We start from the raw sequence: 23,609 nt of genomic DNA, 5'->3' as shown, positions 1-23,609 counted from the left end.
TCGTTGACTGACAATGGGGGTGAGGAGGTGACTGATCCACCAACAGTGGCCACCATGTTTCGTGCTTACTATGCTGCCCTTTATGAGTCGCAGGTACATAGGCCGAGGACTGAGACGGGGGCGTACCTCCGAGATATCTCTCTTCCCCACCTGTCTGAGGCTCAGGTTGAGTCTCTTGAGGCCCCGATATCGGCAGATGAGATTAGGCTAGCGGTGGCATCCCTTGCAATGGCTAAGGCCCCTGGACTGGATGGTATTCCCCTGGATTTCTATGCCCACTACTCTGAGACACTAGTGCCAGAATTGTTGAGATTATATACACACATATTTGACTCCGGGTCCCTACCTGATACTCTAAGGCAGGCAGTTATTATAGTGATACCCAAGCCAGGAAAGGATCCCCACTCCCCCGGATTCCTATCGACCCATCTCGCTGCTCCAAGCAGATATTAAAATTTTGGCTAAAGTACTTGCCACCCGTCTCAGTGGAGTCATCCTATCACTTGTTCACCCGGATCAAACGGGATTTATGCCTGGGAAAAACACGGCCATTAATATCCGCCGGTTATAAATGAATATCCAGGCTGAACATGACAGAGTAGGCTCGAGGGTGGTGGTGTCACTGGATGCCGCTAAGGCGTTTGATTCCATTGAGTGGAATTATCTTTGGGAATGCTTGGGTAAATTTGGGTTTGGCCCCAATTTTGTTAAATGGATTACTCTCCTATACTATCGCCCAATGGCTAGAGTAGCGGTTAACGGATGGGTGTCGGACCCCTTTCAGCTGGGCCGTGGCACACGTCAGGGTTGTCTCCTATGTTATATGCTTTGGCGGCAGAACCGTTGGCTGCTGCACTTCGGGCACACCCGGCTGTAGTAGGCCTCCGACGCGGTTCTCTGGTGGAATCAGTAAGTATTTATGCGGATGATACTTTACTGTATTTAGAGGACTCGGGTCGGTCGTTGGAGGCTGCCCTGGGGGTCATAGAGGAGTTTGGTGGTCATTCCGGTCTGCGTATTAATTGGACCAAGTCGCAGGTTCTACCCATTGACTTGTTCTCCCCGGACCGGGATGCAGCTTCTCTCCCACTCTCCAGGGTATCCTCCATTCAGTATTTGGGAGTGCAGGTTACGAGGGAACCTGGGGAGTATATTCATCTTAATCTTGAACCACTGCTTCTGTATGTGCGGGAGAAGACTAAGGCATGGTCCCGTCTCCCCATTGGGGTTATGGGACGGATCAATATTACTAAAATGATCCTCCTGCCGAAACTCCTTTATGTACTTTGGCATTCCCCTGTCATGGTCCCCGTGGCGTTCTTTAAAACATTAGACGGTGTCTTAAACACTTTTATCTGGGGCCCATCTAGACATAAATTGGCATGGAACACACTTAAAAACCCGACCTCTATGGGGACTGGCTCTCCCTGATTTCCACACATACTACATAGCAGCCCAGATTTCCCATTTTTATCACCTCCATAGAGCGGATAGTCACAGATATCAGGCCTTGGTGGGCGGGAGGGCTGAATCTCTTGTTGATACTCCCCTTCAGATGATTTTTCGGGGTGGTGGGGTTAGGGATGCCCGGTCCCGGATCCTGCCACACCACCGGAGTATTTGGAAACTAGCCCTTAGATTACTGGGAGCTGACTATTACCACTCACATACACCGCTATGGCGCAACCCCCTGCTGCGTGAGTTGTCTGGCTTACCAGATGTAGACTTGTGGGCTTCTAGAGGGATACTTTTTCTGTATCAGGTGGTGACTCCTATGGGCGTAAGGGATTTTCCCTCCCTACAAGTGGAATTTAACATACCCCCTCATATGCACTTTCGCTACTTGCAATTGCGACACGCGCTTCGTGCGCAATTTGCTCAGGACTTCCCGAATGTACAGTCGCTGGCTTTGACAGATGTAATTATGGGAGACGAACCGGCTAAATTGATCTCGACTCTATACGGCCTACTCCGGGCCCGCTTGGTGGCGCAAACCACTGAACGGGCCAGGTTGAGATGGGAAGAGGACATAGGTCCCTTTGATGGGGAGGAAGCCCTTGAGAAAGTTCAACAGGCTTCGCTTAGCCTACCTGACCGACTAACGCAGTACTATGTGATACACAGGTCCTATCTCACCCCTATCCGGATAGCTAAGTATCATCCTGACTATAACCCGAAGTGTCCCCGTTGCTCTTGTACGACTGGTACTTTCTACCATCTTCTCTGGCAATGCCCATTGGTCCAGGAGTATTGGGGGCAGATTGTCAGGTTTCTACATGACCACATGGGTTCACCCCTTCAACTTGACCCTAAGAGTTGCCTACTTAGTATATTTCCTGATACCTCTGTTGATCAATACTTGGCTACATTTTTGCACTCTACGCTGTTTACCGCACGAAAGCTTGAGGCTAAATACTAGATGCGTCCAACCATGCCTACTATGCGGGAATGGGTAATGGGCATTAATAGTAAGCTACCCTTGATTAAACTGGTGTATAGAAATCGTGGGTGTCCAGCCAAATACCACAAAATATGGGATAGGTGGGTGGAAAATCTGCATACGTGTGTGGAGTGAGCTATATTGGAGTCTATACTATCATTGTCAGGAATTTTCCTTAATGTAAGATGTATTACTGTCCGTCACCTATGAAGAGGCTAATGTTTGTACCTACTGTAATATCTTGTTATAACTAAGTTGTTCAATAAACTTGTGCTGTTAAAAAAAAAAAAAGAAGCGCCATGTGGTGCTATAAGTATTTACCCACATAATTTGTGTCACATCCCACTATAGGGGCTCAGTTGAAAGTCAGTCACCTGATCGCTACCCAAAACACACTCACGTCTTTGACTTCCCCCCTATTCCCTATACGTGGCCATCCAACCTTTGAACTGGGGACCCACTTAGAAATTCCAACCTAGACAATGCGTCTAAATTCGTCATTGATGGAAAATGGCCTTCTTTCTCAACAATAACAGATCCGACAAGGCTTTTACAACTGCCTTTTTGGAGAACGGCGCAACAACATCATTTTCTCCATTCCATCCCCAATCCTCAAACGTTCGCCCGCCCTCAGACGGAGTTTGAGACTCTATGCAGGAGCGAAGGCCCTTTGGCCCACATTCTCTCTCAAACAGATTACCCACACTTAACCTGTCTGTCCAACTGGGAAAAGGACCTTAATTGCTCATTTTCCCCAGCACAGAGACAACGCATTATCACTTTGGCTCTCAAAATGTCGCTGTGCACGAAGATACAGGAGACGAATTTTAAACTTCTCACCAGGTGGTATTTGACACCATCAAAGCTGCAGAATTGTTTCCCCTCTTCCTCGAACATATGCTGGAGGTGTGGAGAAGAAGAGGGCACGTTGCTGCACATTTTTTGGTCCTGCCCCAGCTTGGTGGACTTCTGGACAGAGATCCGATGCATAACACAAAAATTCACAGACTTCTCCATCCAGGAAGAGGCTGCATTCTTTCTCTTGCACCATTCACAGATTCCCATTAAGAAGTACAAAAAAATCTATTTTACAGCATGTGATAAATGCGGCGAAATCCTGCATCCCTCTCTATTGGAAAAAATGTTCCCCCCCTTTCATTACTCACTGGCTTAGGAAAATAGAGGACATTAAAAAAAATGGAGGACTTGATCCTCACATCACAAGGTAAACAAGAATTTTTTAAACAAACCTGGGACATCTGGAATACCTTTATATTCTCGCTGGAAGGATGTCGCCTGCTATCGCCTTAGTGCTCTGAGCTTTCCTTGACTGGCCCCTTGGACAGTGGCTGCCATCGTGTCTCGTCCCCTCTTCTCCTTTTCTGATCTTTCAACCGTTCTCTTTTCTGCCTTCCTCCCCTAACTCTCACCCCCTCCACCCCCTCTCTCTTTTGGAAAGAGTGGAAAATTGGGAATGACGGCCCCACACCCCCCTCTGGATGGATTATGCCGGAGGGACCTGGGGTTTGTGTGACCCTGGATCTTGGTACAGAAGGCAGACTCACAGTTGCGAATATACCTGTATCAAGTATTGTTCAGCTGCTTTTTGCTCTGTATTTCTTTGTTGCATTATGTACTCGGGGGACCGTCTTCCCCTATTTGGAGAAAAAATTATATTTGACCAAAAAAAAGAAGCGTACGACACCTGGTATTCCCAGGCGGTCTCCCATCCAGGCATTAACCAGGCCCGACCCTGCTTAGCCTCCAAGATCAGATGAGATGGAACAGATTCAGGGTGATGTGGCCGTAGCCAATATCTTCAGGCACTCTCAACTCTCTTGACAAACACCAAGATGGTCACCTTGGAAACAAGCGGAAAAAAATAGGTCAACGGCAACAACATAAAAAGAAGCCTACGGCATCTGGAAATCCCAGGCGGTCTCCCATCCAGGTACTAAACTGGTCCCAACCCTGCTTAGCCTCTGAGATCAGATGAGATTGGGCTCTTTCAGGGTGGTGTGGCCGTAGGAGATTTCTTCAGGCACTCTCAACCTTGACTAACGCCAATACGGTCACCTTGGGAAACAAACAAAAATACCAAGTCAACGCCAACAACATGAGAAGAAGTCTACAGCACCTAGTATTCCCAGGTGGTCTCCCATCCAGGTATTAACAAGGCCCGACCCTGTTTAGTCTCTGAGATCAGACAAGATCTGGTGCTTTCAGGGTTATGTGGCCATAGGCGAGCTCTTCAGGCACTCTCAACCCTCTTGACAAACACCAAGATGGTCACCTTGGTAAACAAACAAAAAAAAAAAACAAGTCAACGCCAACAACATAAAAAGAAGCCTTCAGCACCTAGTATTCCCAGGTGGTCTCCAATCCAGGTACTAGCAAGGCCCGACCCTGTTTAGCCTCTGAGATCAGAGGAGATCGGGCGCTTTCAGGCTTATGTACCCATAGGCAATCTCTTTGGGCACTCTCAACCCTCTTGACAAATGCCAAGATAGTCACCTTGGGAAACAAGCGAAAAAAAAACAGGTCAATGTCAACAACATAAAAAGAAGACTACGGCACCTGGTATTCCATAGCCATCTCCCATCCAGGGACTAACTAGGCCCAACCCTTTTTTATCCTCAGAGATGAGAAGAGATAGGGCTCTTTCAGGGTGATGCTGTTGTAAGCTAACTCTTTGGGCACTCTCAACCCTCTTGACAAATGCCAAGATGGTCACCTTGGGAAACAAGCGAAAAAAAAAAAAAAAAGAATCAACGCCAACAACATAAAAAGAAGCCTACAATAACTGGTATTCCCAGGTGGTCTCCCATCCAGGTACTAACCAGGCCTGACTCTTCTTAGCCTCCAAGATCAGACGAGATTGGGTGCTTACAGAGTGCTCGGACACTTTCCCCATCACTATTGGGACAAGGCAGGGGTGCCCTCTGTCTCCCCTATTTTTTATTCTGACACTGGAACCACTTATGTGTCACGTTCGGAATGACCCGAATATTACTGGCATATCCAAACCCTCGGCACACCACAAAATTGCGGCGTACGCTGACGATCTAATTTTTTTCCTCTCCAATCCACACATTTCGCTTCCCAATATACTCACGGCTCTCCGGCGATACGGCAGCCTATCAAACTATAAAATCAATTGCACCGTCGGCTGTATTGAATATATGGGTCCCGGATGGTGAGGCCAAGAGGCTACACTCCGCTTTTCCATTCTACTGAGCTGAAAAATCTATACGTTACCTGGGCGTTGACATCGCAGCGGATTTGCCGCAATTGTACCAGCTTAATTTTGTCCCTCTCCTGAATAGACTGAAATCTGATTTGGGAAACTGGCATGCTTTAACACTGACCTGGTTCGGGCGCTGTAATGCATTCAAAATGACGGCCCTCCCGCGGATCTTATACTTGTTCCAGACATTACCGATCCGGTTACCCCCAATTTTTTTCAGACAACTGCAGGTGCTGCTCCGGGACTTTATTTGGTTGCGCAAACCGCCCAGAGCCCGTTTGCAATTGCTTGCCAGACCAAAGGACAAGGGGGGTCTGGGTCTCCCAGATCTGAGACAATACAACAGAGCGACTCTGCTAGCCAGAGTCGTTGATTGGCATTGTAATGGCCCACACAAGCAGTGGGTGGAGATGGAGATTGAGGATGGATCCATTCCCCTATTGACCTCCCCGTGGCTCCTGTCCACCCTACCAAAAGACCTCAGAGATCACCCCGTAGTGGGAGCTACGTTGGCTGTTGTGCAGAGGTTGTTCCGCTGCACACACACATTGCTCCCCTGCCGTCACCAATGACTCCGGTTATAGGTAATCCAGACTTCCCACCGGGATTTACCAACAAGAAACTGCGACAGTTGACAGTGGTGGGGAAACAGCGTCTGGGAGATGTGTGGCCCTCGGGAGGGCTCCCGACCACGCAAACTGTCGCCGAGCTTTCTGACCCTCCGCTTGACTTGTTTAATGCTTATCAACTTTGTCACTTTCTTCTGGCCATACAAAGGGCCCCCTACACTCCTAGAGACCTGACGCCCTATGAATCCATCTGTCACAAAAAGGAACCTGTGCGACACACCCTTTCCCTCCTCTACAACCTATTAAGTAGTCAGGAGGAGGAGTCGACCCCACCATTTATCCACAAATGGGAGAGGGACTTTGGCATCACATTTACCCCACAACAGATAGGGAAGATCCTGACATTAGTACATAAAGCTTCCATCGCAAACCAATATCAAGAATCGGGATACAAGATAGTCTCACGCTGGTATAGAGTCCCATATCTTCTGAATAAAATTAATAGATCGATTCCGGATGTTTGTTGGAGGTGCAATTCAGATACGGGGACCATGGGACACATTTTCTGGGCATACCCGGCCTTGAGGAACTTTTGGGTGGAGGTGACCGGGACGATAAAAACTCTCAGAAATGTAGATATCGCAGACAACCCAGCAGCGTGCCTTCTACACTTGACCGAACAGCCTGTTCGAAAATACAAGAAAACCCTCACGATGCAACTCCTGAACGCCGCCCGGGCCTGCATTTCCACACTGTGGAGGCAGCCTCAGCCCCCATCCAAGGTGCTGTGGTATTCCAAAGTCAATCTTATTCTCCGGATGGAAGAATTGACCGCCACCCTTCACAACACTGAAGAGGCATTTAGTGTTACATGGAGGCCCTGGAGGTATTTTACTGGTACTTGAGACTACATTCGGGAGGTGAGCAGCGCCCCTGTCCCAGAAAACGACTGAACATCTAACGTTTACCTACGTAGGCCAAGTCTGCCCTGGGTGGCATTCCCCCCCCCCCCCTCCCTTTTTGTCTTTATTTTTCTTTTTTTCCCCGCTGCCATCCCCCCCCCCCCCCTCCTCTCTCTCCGTCTTTGCACTCTCTTCTTCCCCCGTCCTCCCTTTTCACTATGCCTTGTCTCCTTACTAGCCTTTGGGACCCAGAAGAACCCCAGGGTTCTGGACACGACCGGCTCATATTTTACTCTGGTTCACATAGGTCATGATAAGCTGGCTCGCTGTGGTCCCAGTTGTTCTCCATGATTACATTTGTCCGAACGGAGCTGCATGTCGGAGGTGGGGTTTCTCTCTTTTCTGCATGAAACTCCAGGACTCCCCTTGAGAACCCAGAGTTATTTGGCTGCCTATTTTTTGTTACCATGTAATTGTGACCCTGGGTCATGCTGTATGGTTGACTGCTATATTTATGTTGTTCTACTTATACTTAATAAAACAATAAAACAAAAAAAAATAAAAATAAGTCAATGCCAACAACTTAAAAAAAAAGCCTATGGCATCGAGAAATCCCAGTCGGTCTCCCATCCAGGTACTAACCAGGTCCCAACCCTGCTTAGCCTCTGAGATCAAATGAGATTTGGCTCTTTCAGGGTGATGCAGCCATAGTAGATTTTTTCAGGCACGCTCAACCCTCTTGACAAACGCCAAGATGGTCACCTTGGGAAATAAACAAAAAAAACAAGTCAACGCCAACAACATAAAAAGAAGCCTACCGCACCTAGTATTTCCAGGCAGTCTCCCATCCAGGTATTAACAAGGCGCGACCCTTTCTAGCCTCTGAGATCAGCAGAGATTGGGCGCTTTCAGGGTGATGTGCCCATAGGCAATCTCTTTGGGCACTCTCATCCCTCTTGAAAAATGCCAAGATAGTCACCCTGGGAAACAAGCAAAAAAAAACAGGTCAACGCCAACAACATAAAAAGAAGAATACGGCACCTGGTATTCCAAGGCCATCTCCCATTCAAGTACTAACTAGGCCCAACCCTTCTTAGCCTCTGAGATCAGAAGAGATAGGGTGCTTTCAGGGTGATGAGGCTGTAAGCGATCTCTTTAGGCACTCTCAACCCCTGGTATTCCCAAGCTGTCTCCCATCCAGGTACTAACTAGGCCCATCGCTGCTTAGCCTCCGAGATCAGATGAGATTGGGCTCTTTCAGGGTGATTTGGCCGTAGGCACGCTCTTTGGGCACTCTGAAGCCTCTTGACAAAGGCCAAGATGGTCACCTTGGGAAACAAGCTAAAAAAAACAGGTCAAAGCCAACAACATATAAAGAAGCCTACGGCATCCAGTATTCCCAGGCGATCTCCCAATCAAGACACTAACCAGACCAGATCCTTCTATGGCACCTGGTCTTCCCAGGCAGTCTCTCATCCAGGTACTAACCAGGCCTGACGCTGCTTAGCCTCTGAAATCAGACGAGATCGGGTGCTTTCAGGTTGATGTGGCCGTAAGCGTTCTCTCCAAGACACGCCCAACCCTCTTGACAAACGCCAAGATGGTCGCCTTGAGAAACAAGCAAAAAAAACAGGTCAAAGCCAACAACATAAAAAGAAGCCTATGGGCTTACAGCGGACCTTAAAAGATGGGACCCACTAGCTCTGTCATGGTTCGGACGCTGTAATGTGTTGAAGATGAACGCGATGCCACGACTTCTGTATCTACTACAAGCCTTACCTATCAAAATACCCCAGACTTTCTTTCATGCGGTTCGCTCAATCTTTATCAAGTTCCTCTGGCGCAGAAAACATATGCGTATTGGTAGGGCAATGCTATTGTGACCGAAATTGCGGGGAGGTATTGGCTTCCCGGACCCTGCTCTATATTACACAGCGACGCACATGACACCGGTGGTTGACTGGTGCCGGTGTTCTGCCATATACTGTCCGGCCATGATATAGTGTCCGCGCCGTACTGCGCATGCGCAGTACGGAGCAGACGAAGCTTCGGAAAATCTCTGAAGCTGAACGGCGCCTGCGCGGTGAGTGGAGGTGGTAGCCCCACCATCCAAGCGGACATAGGGTTGTGAATATTAGAGGGCCCCTCGCAGGCGAGCTTCGCTCGCCACGCTTCGGGCTTGGCCTCGCTGCACTCGGCTCTTTAATATTCTTACTCTATGTCCACTTGGATAGTGGGGATAGAACCTGGACTCAGTGCGCAGGCGCCGTTCATGCTCGGCAATTTTAGGAATCTGTGTTGCTGTGTACTGAGCATGCGCAGTACATAGCGGACACTATCCGATGGGGGACCATATGTGATAAGACACCGGCATGGGGAACTGAAGCTATGGGTCAAGCTAGAGCAGGAGATGGCGTGGGTTCCACTGGCTTGTCTGCCTTGGGCGGGGAGGCCATTGGAGCCCTGTGTGACTACTCACCCGTTAATTGGCCCCTCGCTCGCCGAGATGGATAGTTTTTTTCACCTTTCCCACCTGACTAACTTCCCTTCTCCTATGACCCCAATTATTGGACATCCTAGATTCCCTCCGGGCCTGTCTGACCAGGCCTTTACCAGGCAAACCCCGAAAGGGCTTCTGAGAGCAGCCCTATTTCTTGGACCCACGGGCTTGATTCCCATGGGGACCATACTGCTAGAGCAAGTACCTGTTGCATTGGATAGCTGGAGAGCTAGACAGCTAATCCATTTCCTCGGATCACTACCTAACCAGTCGTTCTTCTCTAGACAATTCCACCCCTTTGAGGAACTTTGCCTGGATGATGGCCCAATTCGTGGTTCCCTCTCTAGGTCCTACCAAATCCTGACAGGCGCACAATCCTCCACGGATCCACCCTTCCTAGCTAAATGGAAAAGAGACTTACAAACTACATTCTCCAAACCACAGAAGGACAGAATACTCTTTTTCGCCCATAAGTCGTCACTCTGCAGTAAATATCAGGAGATCTCATATAAGCTGATCACACGCTGGTATCGTACACCGGTGGTGTTGTACAAAATATTCCCCGGTCAATCTGACCGCTGCTGTCGCTGTGGGCAACAGGCTGGCACCATTCTCCACCCTTTCTGGGAATGCCCTAAATTACAAACATTCTGGCAGCCTGTCCTGAGACTCATCCACAAGTTCACAGACATTTCCTTAGCCAATGATCCCGCAGCAGTTCTTCTCAATCTAAGCGTTATCATAAGTCCTTACTTAAACATCTCCTCAATGCAGCTAGGGCCTGCATCCCAAGTCAGTGGAAAGAGCAATCTGCTCCAATGGTGACCCAGTGGTTCGCAAGGGTAAATGATATTGAACGAATGGAAGACCTGACTGCCACAATGAGGGATAAAATGGAGGAGCATGGGAACAGATGGTTCTACTGGACCCAGTTTCGCTTTTCGGAAGAATACCTCCATGAGACATAGTAAGCTCATGGTGATCGTTGGAGATCGCTGTTCCAAACGTTTGACAGCTGATGAGCTGGTGAGCCGAGGGCGTCTCTTGCTCCCTGGGAGGGGACCCCACCCTATCCACTCTACCCACGACACCCCCTTACCCCTTCTTTTCCTTTTCTGCAATTTCCTTCCCCAATCTTCTCTTTCCCCTTCTCCCTCCTTTCAGTTCTACTATTTCCCTTCTTAACTCAAAAAAGGGAAAAGAAAATGGTATGTTCCGACCCCATTTGACTACTACACAATACTCTTCCCCTATCTATGGATATCTAAACTCTTCGAGGGTAGCAGGGCTAGTATCAATAATATTTTAAGTGGTAGAGGATCCCAATGAGATGGAGCTTTAATCTCATCTTGATATGACCGCAAAGCTGTACACGTGCTATTCTCCTCGGACTTCTTACCATTGGCTCTGATATCCATGCAATATGATCGTTTGTTTGTAACTATTTGTATCACACATTCTGTGAAGTTGCCTTTGCATTGTATGTCGCATACTACTAAATAAAAAAAAAAAAAAAAAAAAGAAGCCTATGGCACCTGGTATTCCCAGGCGGTCTCCCATCCAGGTACTAACCAGGCCCGACACTGTTTAGCATCCGAGATCAGACGAGATTGGGCGCTTTCAGGGTGATGGGGCCGTAGGTGATCTCATCGGGCACTCTCAACCCTCATGACAAACGCCAAAATGGTCACCTTGGGAAACAAGTGAAAAAAAAAAAACAGGTCAAGGCCAACAACATAAAAATAAGCCTACAGCACCTAGTATTCCCAGGTGGTCTCCAATCCAGGTACTAGCAAGGCCCAACCCTGTTTAGCTTCTGAGATCAGAGGAGATCGGGCGCTTTCAGGGTTATGTGCCCATAGGCAATCTCTTTGGGCATTCTCAACCCTCTTGACAAATGCCAAGATAGTCACCTTGAGATACAAGCGAAAAAAAACAGGTCAATGTCAACAACATAAAAAGAAGAATACGGCACCTGGTATTCCAACGCCATCTCCCCTCCAGGTACTAACTAGGCCCAATCCTTCTTAGCCTCAGAGAAGAGAAGAGATAGGGCTCTTTCAGGGTGATGCTGCTGTAAGCGATCTCTTTGGGCACTCTCAACCCTCTTGACAAATGCCAAGATGGTCACCTTGGGAAACAAGCAAAAAAACAAAACTACGAATCAACGCCAACAACATAAAAAGAAGCCTACAATAACTGGTATTCCCAGGTGGTCTCCCATCCAGGTACTAACCAGGCCCGACTCTTCTTAGCCTCCAAGATCAGACGAGATTGGGTGCTTTCAGAGTGATGTGGCCATAGGCAATCTCTTCAGGCACTCTCAACCCTCTTGACAAACACTAAGATGGTCACTTTGGGAAACAAGCGAAAAAAAACAGGTCAACGCCAACAACATAAAAAGAAGTCTACGACACCTGATATTCCCAGGCGGTCTCCCATCCAGGTACTAACAAGGCCCGACTCTTCTTAGCCTCCAACATCAAACGAGATCGGGTGCTTTCAGGGTGATGTGCCCGTAGGCAATCTCTTCAGGCACTTTCAACCCTCTTGACAAACGCCAAGATGGTCACCTTGGGAAACAAGCAAAAAAAATAAAAATAAGTTGGAAGCTAGAGACAATACGCCCCGAGTCCTCAATTTAATCCATGCGGCGCATGTACAGGGAAGGCCCTTGCTTATGTTGTCAACGGACGCGGAGAAGGCCTTTGACAGGGTGGCCTGGCACTTTATGCAGGCCACCCTGGAACATATAGGTCTTGGCCCCAACATGATGATGTCACTTTACTCCACACCGTCGGCAGCGGTACGGGTGAACGAGTGGTGCTCGGACTCTTTCCCCATCACTAATGGGACGAGGCAGGGGTGCCATCTGTCTCCCCTAATTTTTATTCTGACACTGGAACCACTTATGTGTCACGTTCGGAATTACCCAAATATTACTGGCATATCCAAACCCTCGGCACACCACAAAATTGCGGCGTACGCTGATGTTATAATTTTTTCCGTCTCCAATCCACACATTTTGCTTCCCAATATACTTGCGTCTCTCCAGCGATACGGCAGCCTATCAAACTATAAAATCAATTGCGCCAAGTCAGCTGTATTGAATATATCGGTCCCGGATGGTGAGGCCAAGAGGCTCCGCTCCGCTTTTCCATTCTACTGGGCTGAAAAATCTATACGTTACCTGGGCGTTGACATCGCAGCGGATTTAGCGCAATTGTACCCGCTTAATTTTGTCCCTCTCCTGAATAGACTGAAATCTGATTTGGGAAACTGGCATGCTTTAACACTGACCTGGTTCGGGCGCTGTAATGCATTCAAAATGACGGCCCTCCCGCGGATCTTATACATGTTCCAGACATTACCGATCCGGTTACCCCCAATTTTTTTCAGACAACTGCAGGTGCTGCTCCGGGACTTTATTTGGGCGCGTAAACCGCCCAGAGCCCGTTTACAATTGCTTGTCAGACCAAAGGACAAGGGGGGTCTGGGTCTCCCAGATCTCAGACAATACTACAGAGTGACTCTGCTAGCGAGAGTCGTTGATTGGCATTGTAATGGCCCACACAAGCAGTGGGTGGAGATGGAGATTGAGGATGGATCCATTCCCCTCCCCGTGGCTCCTGTCCACCCTACCAAAAGACCTCAGAGGTCACCCCGTAGTGGGAGCTACGTTGGCTGTTGTGCGGAGGTTGTTCCGCTGCACACACATTGCTCCCCTGCCGTCACCAATGACTCCAGTTATAGGTAATTCAGACTTCCCACCGGGATTTACCAACAAGAAACTGCAACAGTTGACAGTGGTGGGGAAACAGCGTCTGGGAGAGGTGTGGCCCTCCGGAGGGCTCCCGACCACACAAACTGTCACCGAGCTTTCTGACCCTCCGCTTGACTTGTTTAGTGCTTATCAACTTCGTCACTTTCTTCTGGCCATACAAAGGGCCCCCTACACTCCTAGAGTCCTGACGCCCTATGAATCCATCTGTCACAAAAGGGAACCTGTGCGACACACCCTCTCCCTCCTGTACAACCTATTGAGTAGTCAGGAGGAGGAGTCGACCCCCACCATTTATCCACAAATGGGAGAGGGACTTAGGCATCATATTTACCCCACAACAGATAGGGAAGATCCTGACAATAGTACATAAAGCTTCCATCGCAAACCAATATCAAGAATCAGGATACAAGATAGTCTCACGCTGGTATAGAGTCCCATACCTTCTGAATAAAATGAATAGATCGATTCCGGATGTTTGTTGGAGGTGCAATTCAGATACAGGGAAAAAAGGGGAAACATTTTCTGGGCATGCCCGGCCTTGAGGAACTTTTGGGTGGAGGTGACCGGGACGATAAAAACTCTCAGAAATGTAGATATCGCAGACAACCCAGCAGCGTGCCTTCTACACTTGACCGGACAGCCTGTTCGAAAATACAAAAAAACCCTCACGATGCAACTCCTGAACGCCACCCGGGCCGGCATTCCCACACTGTGGAGGCAGCCTCAGCCCCCATCCAAGGAGCTGTGGTATTCCAAAGTCAATCATATTCTCCGGATGGAAGATTTGACCGCCACCCTTCACAACACTGAAGAGGCATTTAGTGTTACATGGAGGCCCTGGAGGTATTTTACTGGTACTTGAGACTACATTCGGGAGGTGAGCAGCGCCCCTTTTTAGGCTTTTAGGCTCTTTCAGGGTGATTTGGCTGTAGGCACTCTCTTTGGGCACTCTGAAGCCTCTTGACAAGAGCCAAGATGGTCACCTTGGGAAACAAGCTAAAAAAAACAGGTCAAAGCCAACAACATAAAAAGAAGCCTACGGCATCCAGTATTCCCAGGCTATCTCCCAATCAAGACACTAACCAGACCAGATCCTTCTATGGCACCTGGTCTTCCCAGGCAGTCTCCCATCCAGGTACTAACTAGGCCTGACGCTGCTTAGCCTCTGAAATCAGACGAGATTGGGTGCTTTCAGGTTGATGTGGCCATAAGCGTTCTCTTCAAGACACGCCCAACCCTGTTGACAAACGCCAAGATGGTCGCCTTGAGAAACAAGGAAAAAAAACAGGTCAAAGCCAACAACATAAAAAGAAGCCTATGGGCTTACATCGGACCTTAAAAGATGGGACCCACTAGCTCTGTCATGGTTCAGACGCTGTAATGTGTTGAAGATGAACGCAATGCCACGACTTCTGTACCTACTACAAGCCTTACCTATCAAAATACCCCAGACTTTCTTTCATGCGGTTCGCTCAATCTTTATCAAGTTCCTCTGGCGCGGAAAACATATGCGTATTGGTAGGGCAATGCTATTGCGACCGAAATTGCGGGGAGGTATTGGCTTCCCGGACCCTGCTCTATATTAGACAGCGATGCACATGACACCGGTGGTTGACTGGTGCAGGTGTTCTGCCATATACTGTCCGGCCATGATATAGTGTCCGCGATGTACTGCGCATGCGCAATACGGAGCAGACGAAGCTTCGGAAAATCTCCGAAGCTGAACGGCGCCTGCGCGGTGAGTTGAGGTGGTAGCCCCACCATCCAAGCGGACATAGGGTTTTGAATATTAGAGGGCCCCTCGCAGGCGAGCTTGGCTCGCCACGCTTCGGGCTCGGCCTCGCTGCGCTCGGCTCTTTTATATTCTGACTCTATGTCCACTTGGATAGTGGGGATAGAACCTGGACTCAGTGCGCAGGCGCCGTTCATGCTCGGCAATTTTCGGAATCTGTGTTGCTGTGTACTGCGCATGCGGAAGTTAGAGTGGGTGTTGTGTGCCTCCTGCACAGTATACACCTTATTGCTGGTGTTCTGTTTCTGTAATACAGGAACCTAGCACTGTTACAGTGCTAGGGTGTACAGAGAAGCTGGTATATATGGAAGACCACAGCATACAGAAGAAAGGCTAGTGAATACAGAATACAGACTCGTGTATGCAGATAGGCTTGAGTATGCTAGAGTAAACAATGAGGCTGGGGTACACAGAGAGGCTAGTTTAAAGAGAAGCTAGATGTTAGTGTATATAGAGAGGTTAGTGTATAGAGAGAGTCGAGTGTATACAGATAGGACAATGCATATAGAGAGACTAGTGTATACAGAAAACAGGCTTGGGTATATATCCAAGCTGACAGTGTATACAGAAGACTGGGTAGTGTATACAGAGAGTCTAGTGGGTACAGAAGACAGGCTGGTGTATTCTAGCTAGTTTTTACAGTCTAGAGTATACAGAAGACAGGCTGTGGTATACAAAGGGTTTTGTGTATTACAGAGATGCAGGGGTGTACAGAGAAGCTAGTATATATAGAAGACTACAGCATACAGAAGAAAGGCTAGTGAATACAGAATAAAGGCTGGAGGAGAGGCTAGTGAATGCAGAACACTATCTAGGGTATATAGAGAGGCTAGATTATACAGAGAGGCTAGTGCATAGAGTGAAGCTATTGTATATAGAAGCCTGGTTAGTGTATACAGAGAAGCTAGTGTGTACAGAAGAAAGGCTAGACAGGCTATGAAGAGAGACATGTTTTTACAGAAGACAGTTTGGGGTATACAGAGATGCTAGTTTATACAGAGAGACTAATGTATACAGAAGACAGGCTAGGGCATATAGAAGACAGAAGACGGGCTAGTGTATTCAGAACATAGGCTAGTGTATATCGAAGACAGGCTATTGTATGCAGAAGACCGGCTAGTGTAAACATGCTGGTGTATATAGAGAGGCTAGTGAATTTAGAGGGTAGGCTAAGTGATAACAGAAGACAATCTGGGCTATACAGAGACATTTCATCATTTCATCTAGCTCACATCTCTAATGGAGTATGTCTCATTGCCATGTTATGCCTTTTCATTCTTATAGATAACTACACGATTTTAATCATCCACATCAAGCATGCAATAAAACTATCATACATCAAAATAAACCATGTACTCTTTTGCTCTATTTTGCATATTTGTAATTCTCCACATCAACTGTCACATTGAGTATGTGACAGTCCTGACACACCATCCTGACTTATTTTTCTTTATTTCTTATTAGAAATAGAGAGTACTATCTCAAAATCCGGTTAAATCTATTCACTTCGATGAGTTCTACCGCTACTTGTACGTTAATGCAAAATGTTCACAAAACCATCCATTTGCTACCAGACATGCTGCACATACTAAGAGTAATGTAACTATCGCTCGCTAACGATGTAAACAGTTTTATTGCTTTTCTGACATTAACCGAGTATCTCTGACATTAACTGAGTATCTCTCTGCACTATGATCTTAATAATAATAATAGGATTGTGTAATGCAAAGATCAACTAGTCTAATATAAGCTTTCTCATTGGTACCGGCATATCCTTTAAATTTCGACTAACGCAACTATTTCTCGGCAATATACAAGCTAAGCTTTCAATCTCTTACCTTTGAACAGCGATACTTCCTCCCTACAATATTAAGCCATTTAAATGTCCTATTGGTCGCCTATATTATACAACTCTCTGAAAAGCCTATATGTAGAGAATAAAACTAGTCTTACATCTTAATAAAACAGTTTTATTGCTCAACCAGTATCAGCTGTCATGACAAATAAACGCTTCCACTGTTTGACTCTATTTTCTGTATTACTTCTTTTTCTCCACCTTAACTGTCACAGTTAAAACACAGTGACAAAACATTTCTTTTTACCGCAGCAAAATGTGAGAAAAGCAGTGTAAGCCGTCTTTCTGCCATATGCTTCAGAAAATTAATGTACCGCTTTTAAATCCATATCAATTCCACATAACCGTGAACCGTCTTACAATTTTAATATTTACTGATAGCAATTACTGATATTAAATTATGACTATACCAGTGGAAAAGGACCGCGTAATGGAACTGTGAAATTAATCATAATCTCAGCGTTAACTTAGCTGATAAATTTACGATTTACTCAACGATTTACTCAACGATTTAAACTTAGATTTTTTTCATTCTAAGTCTATTTAATCTTAAATAATTTATACTATATTCTACTGTACTCTTAAATTATGTACTGTTGTTCTGTATTTTAGCCGTGCTCAATTTCGTTTTATGTTGCAACCATCGAATCTCATTGCTATTCCGACATTCTGCCTTAAGAGTAATGCAACCATCTCTCGCTACCTCTATGCAATAGGATTCTCTTTCTAAATCTATTTTGTGTATTACTTCCTCTCCACATTAACTGTTAACCATTTGTAACACATAACACTTGCAACACGTTTTTTAACAGCAGCAAAATGTGAGAAAAGCAGTGGGACGGTTTACTTGATTGAGAAGTGGTTGCAGTAGCAAAGCATAGCAATACAGTTTGATTACATTAATAACACATAATGCAACTATTTTACATTCACATCATGCATACATCCTAATGTGAGCTGTCTATCACTATTAATGTTCATGGTTACTGATACATTATGCCAATAACCAGTGGAAACGGAATACAATCATTGTAAGCCGTCTTCGTGCGTAACAAAATTAATGGAACGATTTACACGTTGGAATTTTCAAGCTACGTCAATTTACTCTTAAAATACCCTTTAGCTGCTTAGCTCACACTTTGCTGTATGTAGCCGCGTTTACATGTAAGTAACCAATAGGGATTGACATTTCATGTCCATCTCACATCTCTAATGCAATTTGTCTCCTTGCCATGTCATACTTTGCCAGTTATTATACTTTCTCATCCGATAGAAACCTAGTCGTTGCTGATATTTCATGATTACAGCAATCATCCCATCTAATTGCTATTCCGACATTCTGCCATGGTATTACTTTGCAACGCTCTATTGAACAATGTAAAGGTAAGCTATATATTTTGTGTATTTCCACTTAAACTCGACCTGTAGTTTGCTATGTCTAAATCCAAGTTACCTACTCACCTTTATTACGTATACTGCTAATTTTAGGATAATACAAAACCATCTTATTGCTTCTTTACACGCTGCACATATTAAGAGTAATACAATGCTACCGATGTGAACAGTTTAATTGCTCTTCTCACATTTAGCTGGTATCTCTCTGCTATAGGAAACTGAATTTGTACCACAACGATCACTCATCTAATATCAGTCCACTCAGTGCTGCCGGGATAACTTTTACATTTATAGTACTGAAATTATTTCTCAGTCATTTTGGATCTACTGCAACTAACGCTTCCGATCTCTTTTAAACTGCAATTTTCTAAATTTCTGCAATATTAAGTAATATTTAGCTGCTTAGCTCACACTTTGCTGTATGTAGCCGCGTTAACTGTATTAATGGTTACATGTAAATAACCAATGGGGAATGACATTTCATGTCTACCTCACATCTCTAATGCAATTTGCCTCTTTGCAATTGTCATACTTTGCCAGTTATTATACTTACTCATCCTTAAAGACACGTAAGAATCCTGAAAAACGATAGAAACCTCGTCACGTCGTTGCTGATATTTCATGATTACAGCAATCATCTCATCTAATTGATATTCCAACATTCTTCTTTGGTATTACTTTGCAACGCTCTATTGAACAATGTAAAGGTAAGCTAGATATTTTGTGTATTTCCACTTAAACTCGACTTTTATATACTGTCTCAATATTATCCGTTCTAATTTTGCTAAATTAGATTGTAGAGTTTGCTATGTCTAAATCCAGGTTACCTACTGACCTTTATTACGTATACTGCTAATTTTAGGGTAATACAAAACCATCTTATTGCTTTTTTGCACGCTGCACATATTAAGAGTAATGCAATGCTACCGTGAACAGTTTAATTGCTCGTCTCACATTTAGCTGGTATCTCTCTGCTATAGATAACTTTCGACTGCAATACCTAATCTCTGCTATTGCACAATATTTAGCTGCTTAGCTCACACTTTGCTGTACGTAGCCGTGGGGATTGGCATTTCATCTCTAATTCATATTCACATTTCTAATGCAGTTTGTCTTTTTGCCATGTCATCCTCTGTTAGTTATTATGCTTTCTCATCCTTGTGCTATATTTGGGGTATATTCACTACATGATTGAAGACACGTAATGAACCTGATTGATAAAAACCTACACACGTCGTTGCTGTTATTTCGTGTATTTCCATTTAAACCCGACCTGTATATACTGTCTCAATATTAATTTTAGAGTTATTTTGCTATATTTATTATTAGTATGAACAGATTACTATCTCTAAATCCTGGTAAACCAGCTCACACTAAACCATCTAATTTCTACCTTACACGCAGCACATATTAACATATTAACATTTAGCCGGTATCTCTCTGCAATAGTAAACGAAATGTGTAGATCACTCATCTAATATCGTCTTTTTAGTGCTACCGGAACAACTTTTAAATTTAGAGTAATGCAACGATTTCTCAGTTTTATGAAGCTACTGCAACTAACGTTTTGGATCTCTCTCCTGATAAATTACGCTCTGCATTATTAAGCCATGTAAATTGTCCTATTTGTCTGCTAACAATGTTATGTATAATAATACAAATCTTTCAAAAGCAATATCGTCTCTATCACTTAGCACTCTTTTGCTCTATTTTGTATAGTTGTAGTTCTCCACATTAACTGTCACATTGATATCACCACTGACAACACATCACTTTTTAACAGCACCAAAATATGAAAAAAGCACTTTACATGTTTCAGAAGTAGTTGCATTAGCAAAAAATAAAGTCCTGTCTTCTTTACACGCTAGCTTTTCTGTATACATTAATCTCTCTGTGTACACCAGCCACTCAATATAGACTGTCTTCTGTATACACGTGCCCGTAATCTATATACACTAGCCTGCCTTATTTTTACAATAGTTTCGGTGTCCCAGCCTCTCTGCATACACTAGCCTGTCTTTGGTACAAATTAGCTTCTCTGTAGCCGGTCTTCTGTATACACGAGCTTCACTGTCTACTCTTGGTTGTCTTTTGTATACACTAGCATCTCTTTATACATTAGCTCTCTGTATACCCAAGCTTCTCTGTATACACTAGTCCACCGGTATACACTAGCAAGTCTGCATACACTAGCCTCTCTTTGTAACCCAACTTCTCTCTCTGTATACCTTAGCCTCCATCTCTGCATACCCAGGACGTTCTTCTCTATAATCTAGCCTATGTGTATACACTAGCCAGTCTTCTGTAGACATTAGCCTCCCTGTATAAACTAGCTGGTCTACTGTATACACTAGTCCGTCTGTATACACTAGCAAGCCTGCATACACTAGCCTCACTGTGTAACCCAGCCTCCATCTCTGCATACCCAGGACGTTCTTCTGTATAATCTAGCCTATCTGTATAATCTAGCCGATCTGTATACACTATCCTGTCTTTTGTACACATTTGTCAATCTGTATAAACTATAAACACTAGTCCGCCTGTATACACTAGCAAGTATGCATACTCTAGCCTCTCTCTCTGTATACCCTAGCCTCCACATCTCTGCATACCCAGGACGTTCTTCTGTATAATCTAGCCTATCTGTATACACTAGCCTGTCTTTTGTACACATTAGCCTCTCAGTATAAACTAGCCGGTCCTCTGTATACACTAGTCCGTCTGTATACACTAGCAAGTCTGTGTAACCAAGCCTCTCTCTCTGCATACCCTAGCCTCCATCTCTTGCATAACCAGGACCTTCTTCTGTATAATCTAGCCTATCTGTATACACTAGCCTGTCTTTTGTACACATTAGCCTCTCTGTATAAACTAGCCGGTCTACTGTATACACTAGTCCATCTGTAAACACTAGCAAGTCTGCATACTCCTGCCTCTCTGTGTAACCCAGCCTATCTCTCTCTCTCTCTCTGTATACCCTAGCCTCCATCTCTGCATACCCAGGACGTTCTTCTGTATAATCTAGCCTATCTGTATAAACTAGCCTGTCTTTTGTACACATTAGCCTCTCTGTATAAACTAGCTGGTCTTCTGTATATACTAGTCCGTCTGTATACACTAGCAAGTCTGCATACTCTAGCCTCTCTGTGTAACACAGTCTCTCTCTCTGTATACCCTAGCCTCCATCTCTGCATACCCAGGACGTTCTTCTGTATAATCTAGCCTATCTATATACACTAGCCTGTGTTTTGTACACTTTAGCCTCTCTGTATAAACTAGCCCGTCTTCTGCATACACGAGTTTCTCTGTATACCCTTGGATGTCTTTTGTATACACTAGCTGCTCTTTATACATTAGCTCTCTGTATACCCAAGCCTCTCTGTATACACTCGTCCGTCTGTATACACTAGCAAGTCTGCATACACCAGCCTCTCTGTGTAACCCAGCCTCTCTCTCTGCATACCCAAGATGTTCTTCTCTATAATCTAGCCTATTTGTATACACTAGCCTGTCTTTTGCACACATTAGCCTCCCTATATAAACTAGCCGGTCTTCTGTATACACTAGTCCGTCTGTATACACTAGCAAGTATGCATACTCTAGCCTCTCTCTCTGTATACCATATCCTCCATCTCTGCATACCCAGGACCTTCTTCTGTATAATCTAGCCTATCTGTATACACTAGTGTATACAGACAGACTAGTGTAGGACCAACTAATGTGTACAAAAGACAGGCTAATGTATACAGATAGGCTAGATTATACAGAAGAACGTCCTGGGTATGCAGAGCGCTCAGCTTCAAGGTATGGCCAACGTGAGTAATATGAGGGACACTCCTCACCCCCGCCCCAACTTACCAAATCTGACTTTCATCCCCTTGCCCTCTCTGCCCCGGTCATCTGGTGGCAGTTTTATGCACTCCCTGGCCCCCACCCATTCATAATCCTTACCGACCTTTACTTCCGCTGCTCACAGGAACACACTGGATGACTTGTCTAATTAACCAACTTGTACAAGACACCGCTATCCTCCTGTCTGACACCGGTCCCCCTTGGAGGCTTTACCCCTCACTGTTTGGGTGGTCCCTGCCTCTCCCTGGATGCTCCACATATACCACAACGACATTGTCAGAGGGGCACCACTTGACAGGACACAGGGCTGTCATGCCGGTGGCATCTCCCATTGGAGGAAGGGATGATGGCCCCAACCCCTTGGCAGCAGGTTCTTTCATGTACAGACCAGGGCGGCTCATCTTCCCTTCTGGAGTCTTGACCTTAGATGGGGGAGTTGCACTTTGGGGGGTCTGAGTGATACCTAGTGCACTGTACTGGAAGGGCTAGACATTCCCGCATATGTGTCCCCTCCCCCTGGTTGCGCCCCTCGCCCCCCCCTCTGGCTCCCACCTACTCTTTGCCGACATTGCCTTCTGCAGCTTTCGGGGACCCTGATGACTTATTTATTGAGCCTATTGGTACAAGACACTGCTTCCCTCCAGTGTGACTCTGGACCCCCCTGGAGGATTTACCCCTTACTGGATGCTCTACACAGCCCCCGATGGCGATGCAGGAGAGACACTAATTGGCGGGCCCCAGGACTGCTGCTCGGATGAAGTCTCCCGTTGGATGGAGGGATGGTGGCCCCAGCCATTTGCCTGACGGATTTTCCATGCACCGACCAGGGCTGCTCCTCTTTCATCTTGATGTGGTGACCATGGAGGGGAGGAGTTGAAATTTATGGGGTCCGGGTGTTTGCTGGTGGGAGTGCGCTAAAGGACTTGACATATCCGCATGTTTGTCCCCTCTCCCCTGTTTCCCCCCTCCCTTTCCCCCCCTTCCCACCCTTCCCTCCTTTACCTCCCCCTTTCCCCCCTTTCACTCCCCCTTTCCCCCCTTCCACTCCCCCCTCCCCCCCTTCCCTGCCCCTTTTCCCCCCGGGGCGTGGGCGGGGGAGAGGGGGTAAGGAGCGGACAATCTGCCAAAGGGAGAAATGCATTTGTTCGGTGACTGCATGTACTTTAGGGGTATGGGACGGGGGTCGTGGATCCCATTCTGTGATGCCTTTTCTGTTGCTACGGGCTCCCTCATGCATGCCTATGTTTAGGGCGAGCCGAGGAGACCCCTCAGT

General features: G+C 46.1%; 6 pseudogenes; all 6 read right to left on the bottom strand.

The window, feature by feature from the left end:
• Window positions 1-4,350: 4,350 nt before the first annotated feature.
• On the bottom strand, window positions 4,351-4,470 carry LOC143931515 (5S ribosomal RNA; annotated as a pseudogene).
• Window positions 4,471-4,565: 95 nt separating this feature from the next.
• LOC143931913 (5S ribosomal RNA) lies at window positions 4,566-4,684 on the bottom strand (annotated as a pseudogene).
• Window positions 4,685-11,181: 6,497 nt separating this feature from the next.
• On the bottom strand, window positions 11,182-11,300 carry LOC143932269 (5S ribosomal RNA; annotated as a pseudogene).
• A 103-nt stretch (window positions 11,301-11,403) lies between these two features.
• Window positions 11,404-11,522, bottom strand: LOC143931259 (5S ribosomal RNA; annotated as a pseudogene).
• A 323-nt stretch (window positions 11,523-11,845) lies between these two features.
• Window positions 11,846-11,964, bottom strand: LOC143931709 (5S ribosomal RNA; annotated as a pseudogene).
• A 99-nt stretch (window positions 11,965-12,063) lies between these two features.
• Window positions 12,064-12,182, bottom strand: LOC143931954 (5S ribosomal RNA; annotated as a pseudogene).
• Between the last annotated feature and the right edge of the window lie 11,427 nt (window positions 12,183-23,609).

The sequence above is a fragment of the Lithobates pipiens genome, unplaced genomic scaffold (genome assembly GCF_037356315.1).
Source record: "Lithobates pipiens isolate NorthernLeopardFrog02 unplaced genomic scaffold, aLitPip1_a1.2 Scaffold_25, whole genome shotgun sequence".
Taxonomy (NCBI): domain Eukaryota; kingdom Metazoa; phylum Chordata; class Amphibia; order Anura; family Ranidae; genus Lithobates; species Lithobates pipiens.
This window is presented reverse-complemented; position numbering and strand designations above follow the sequence as displayed.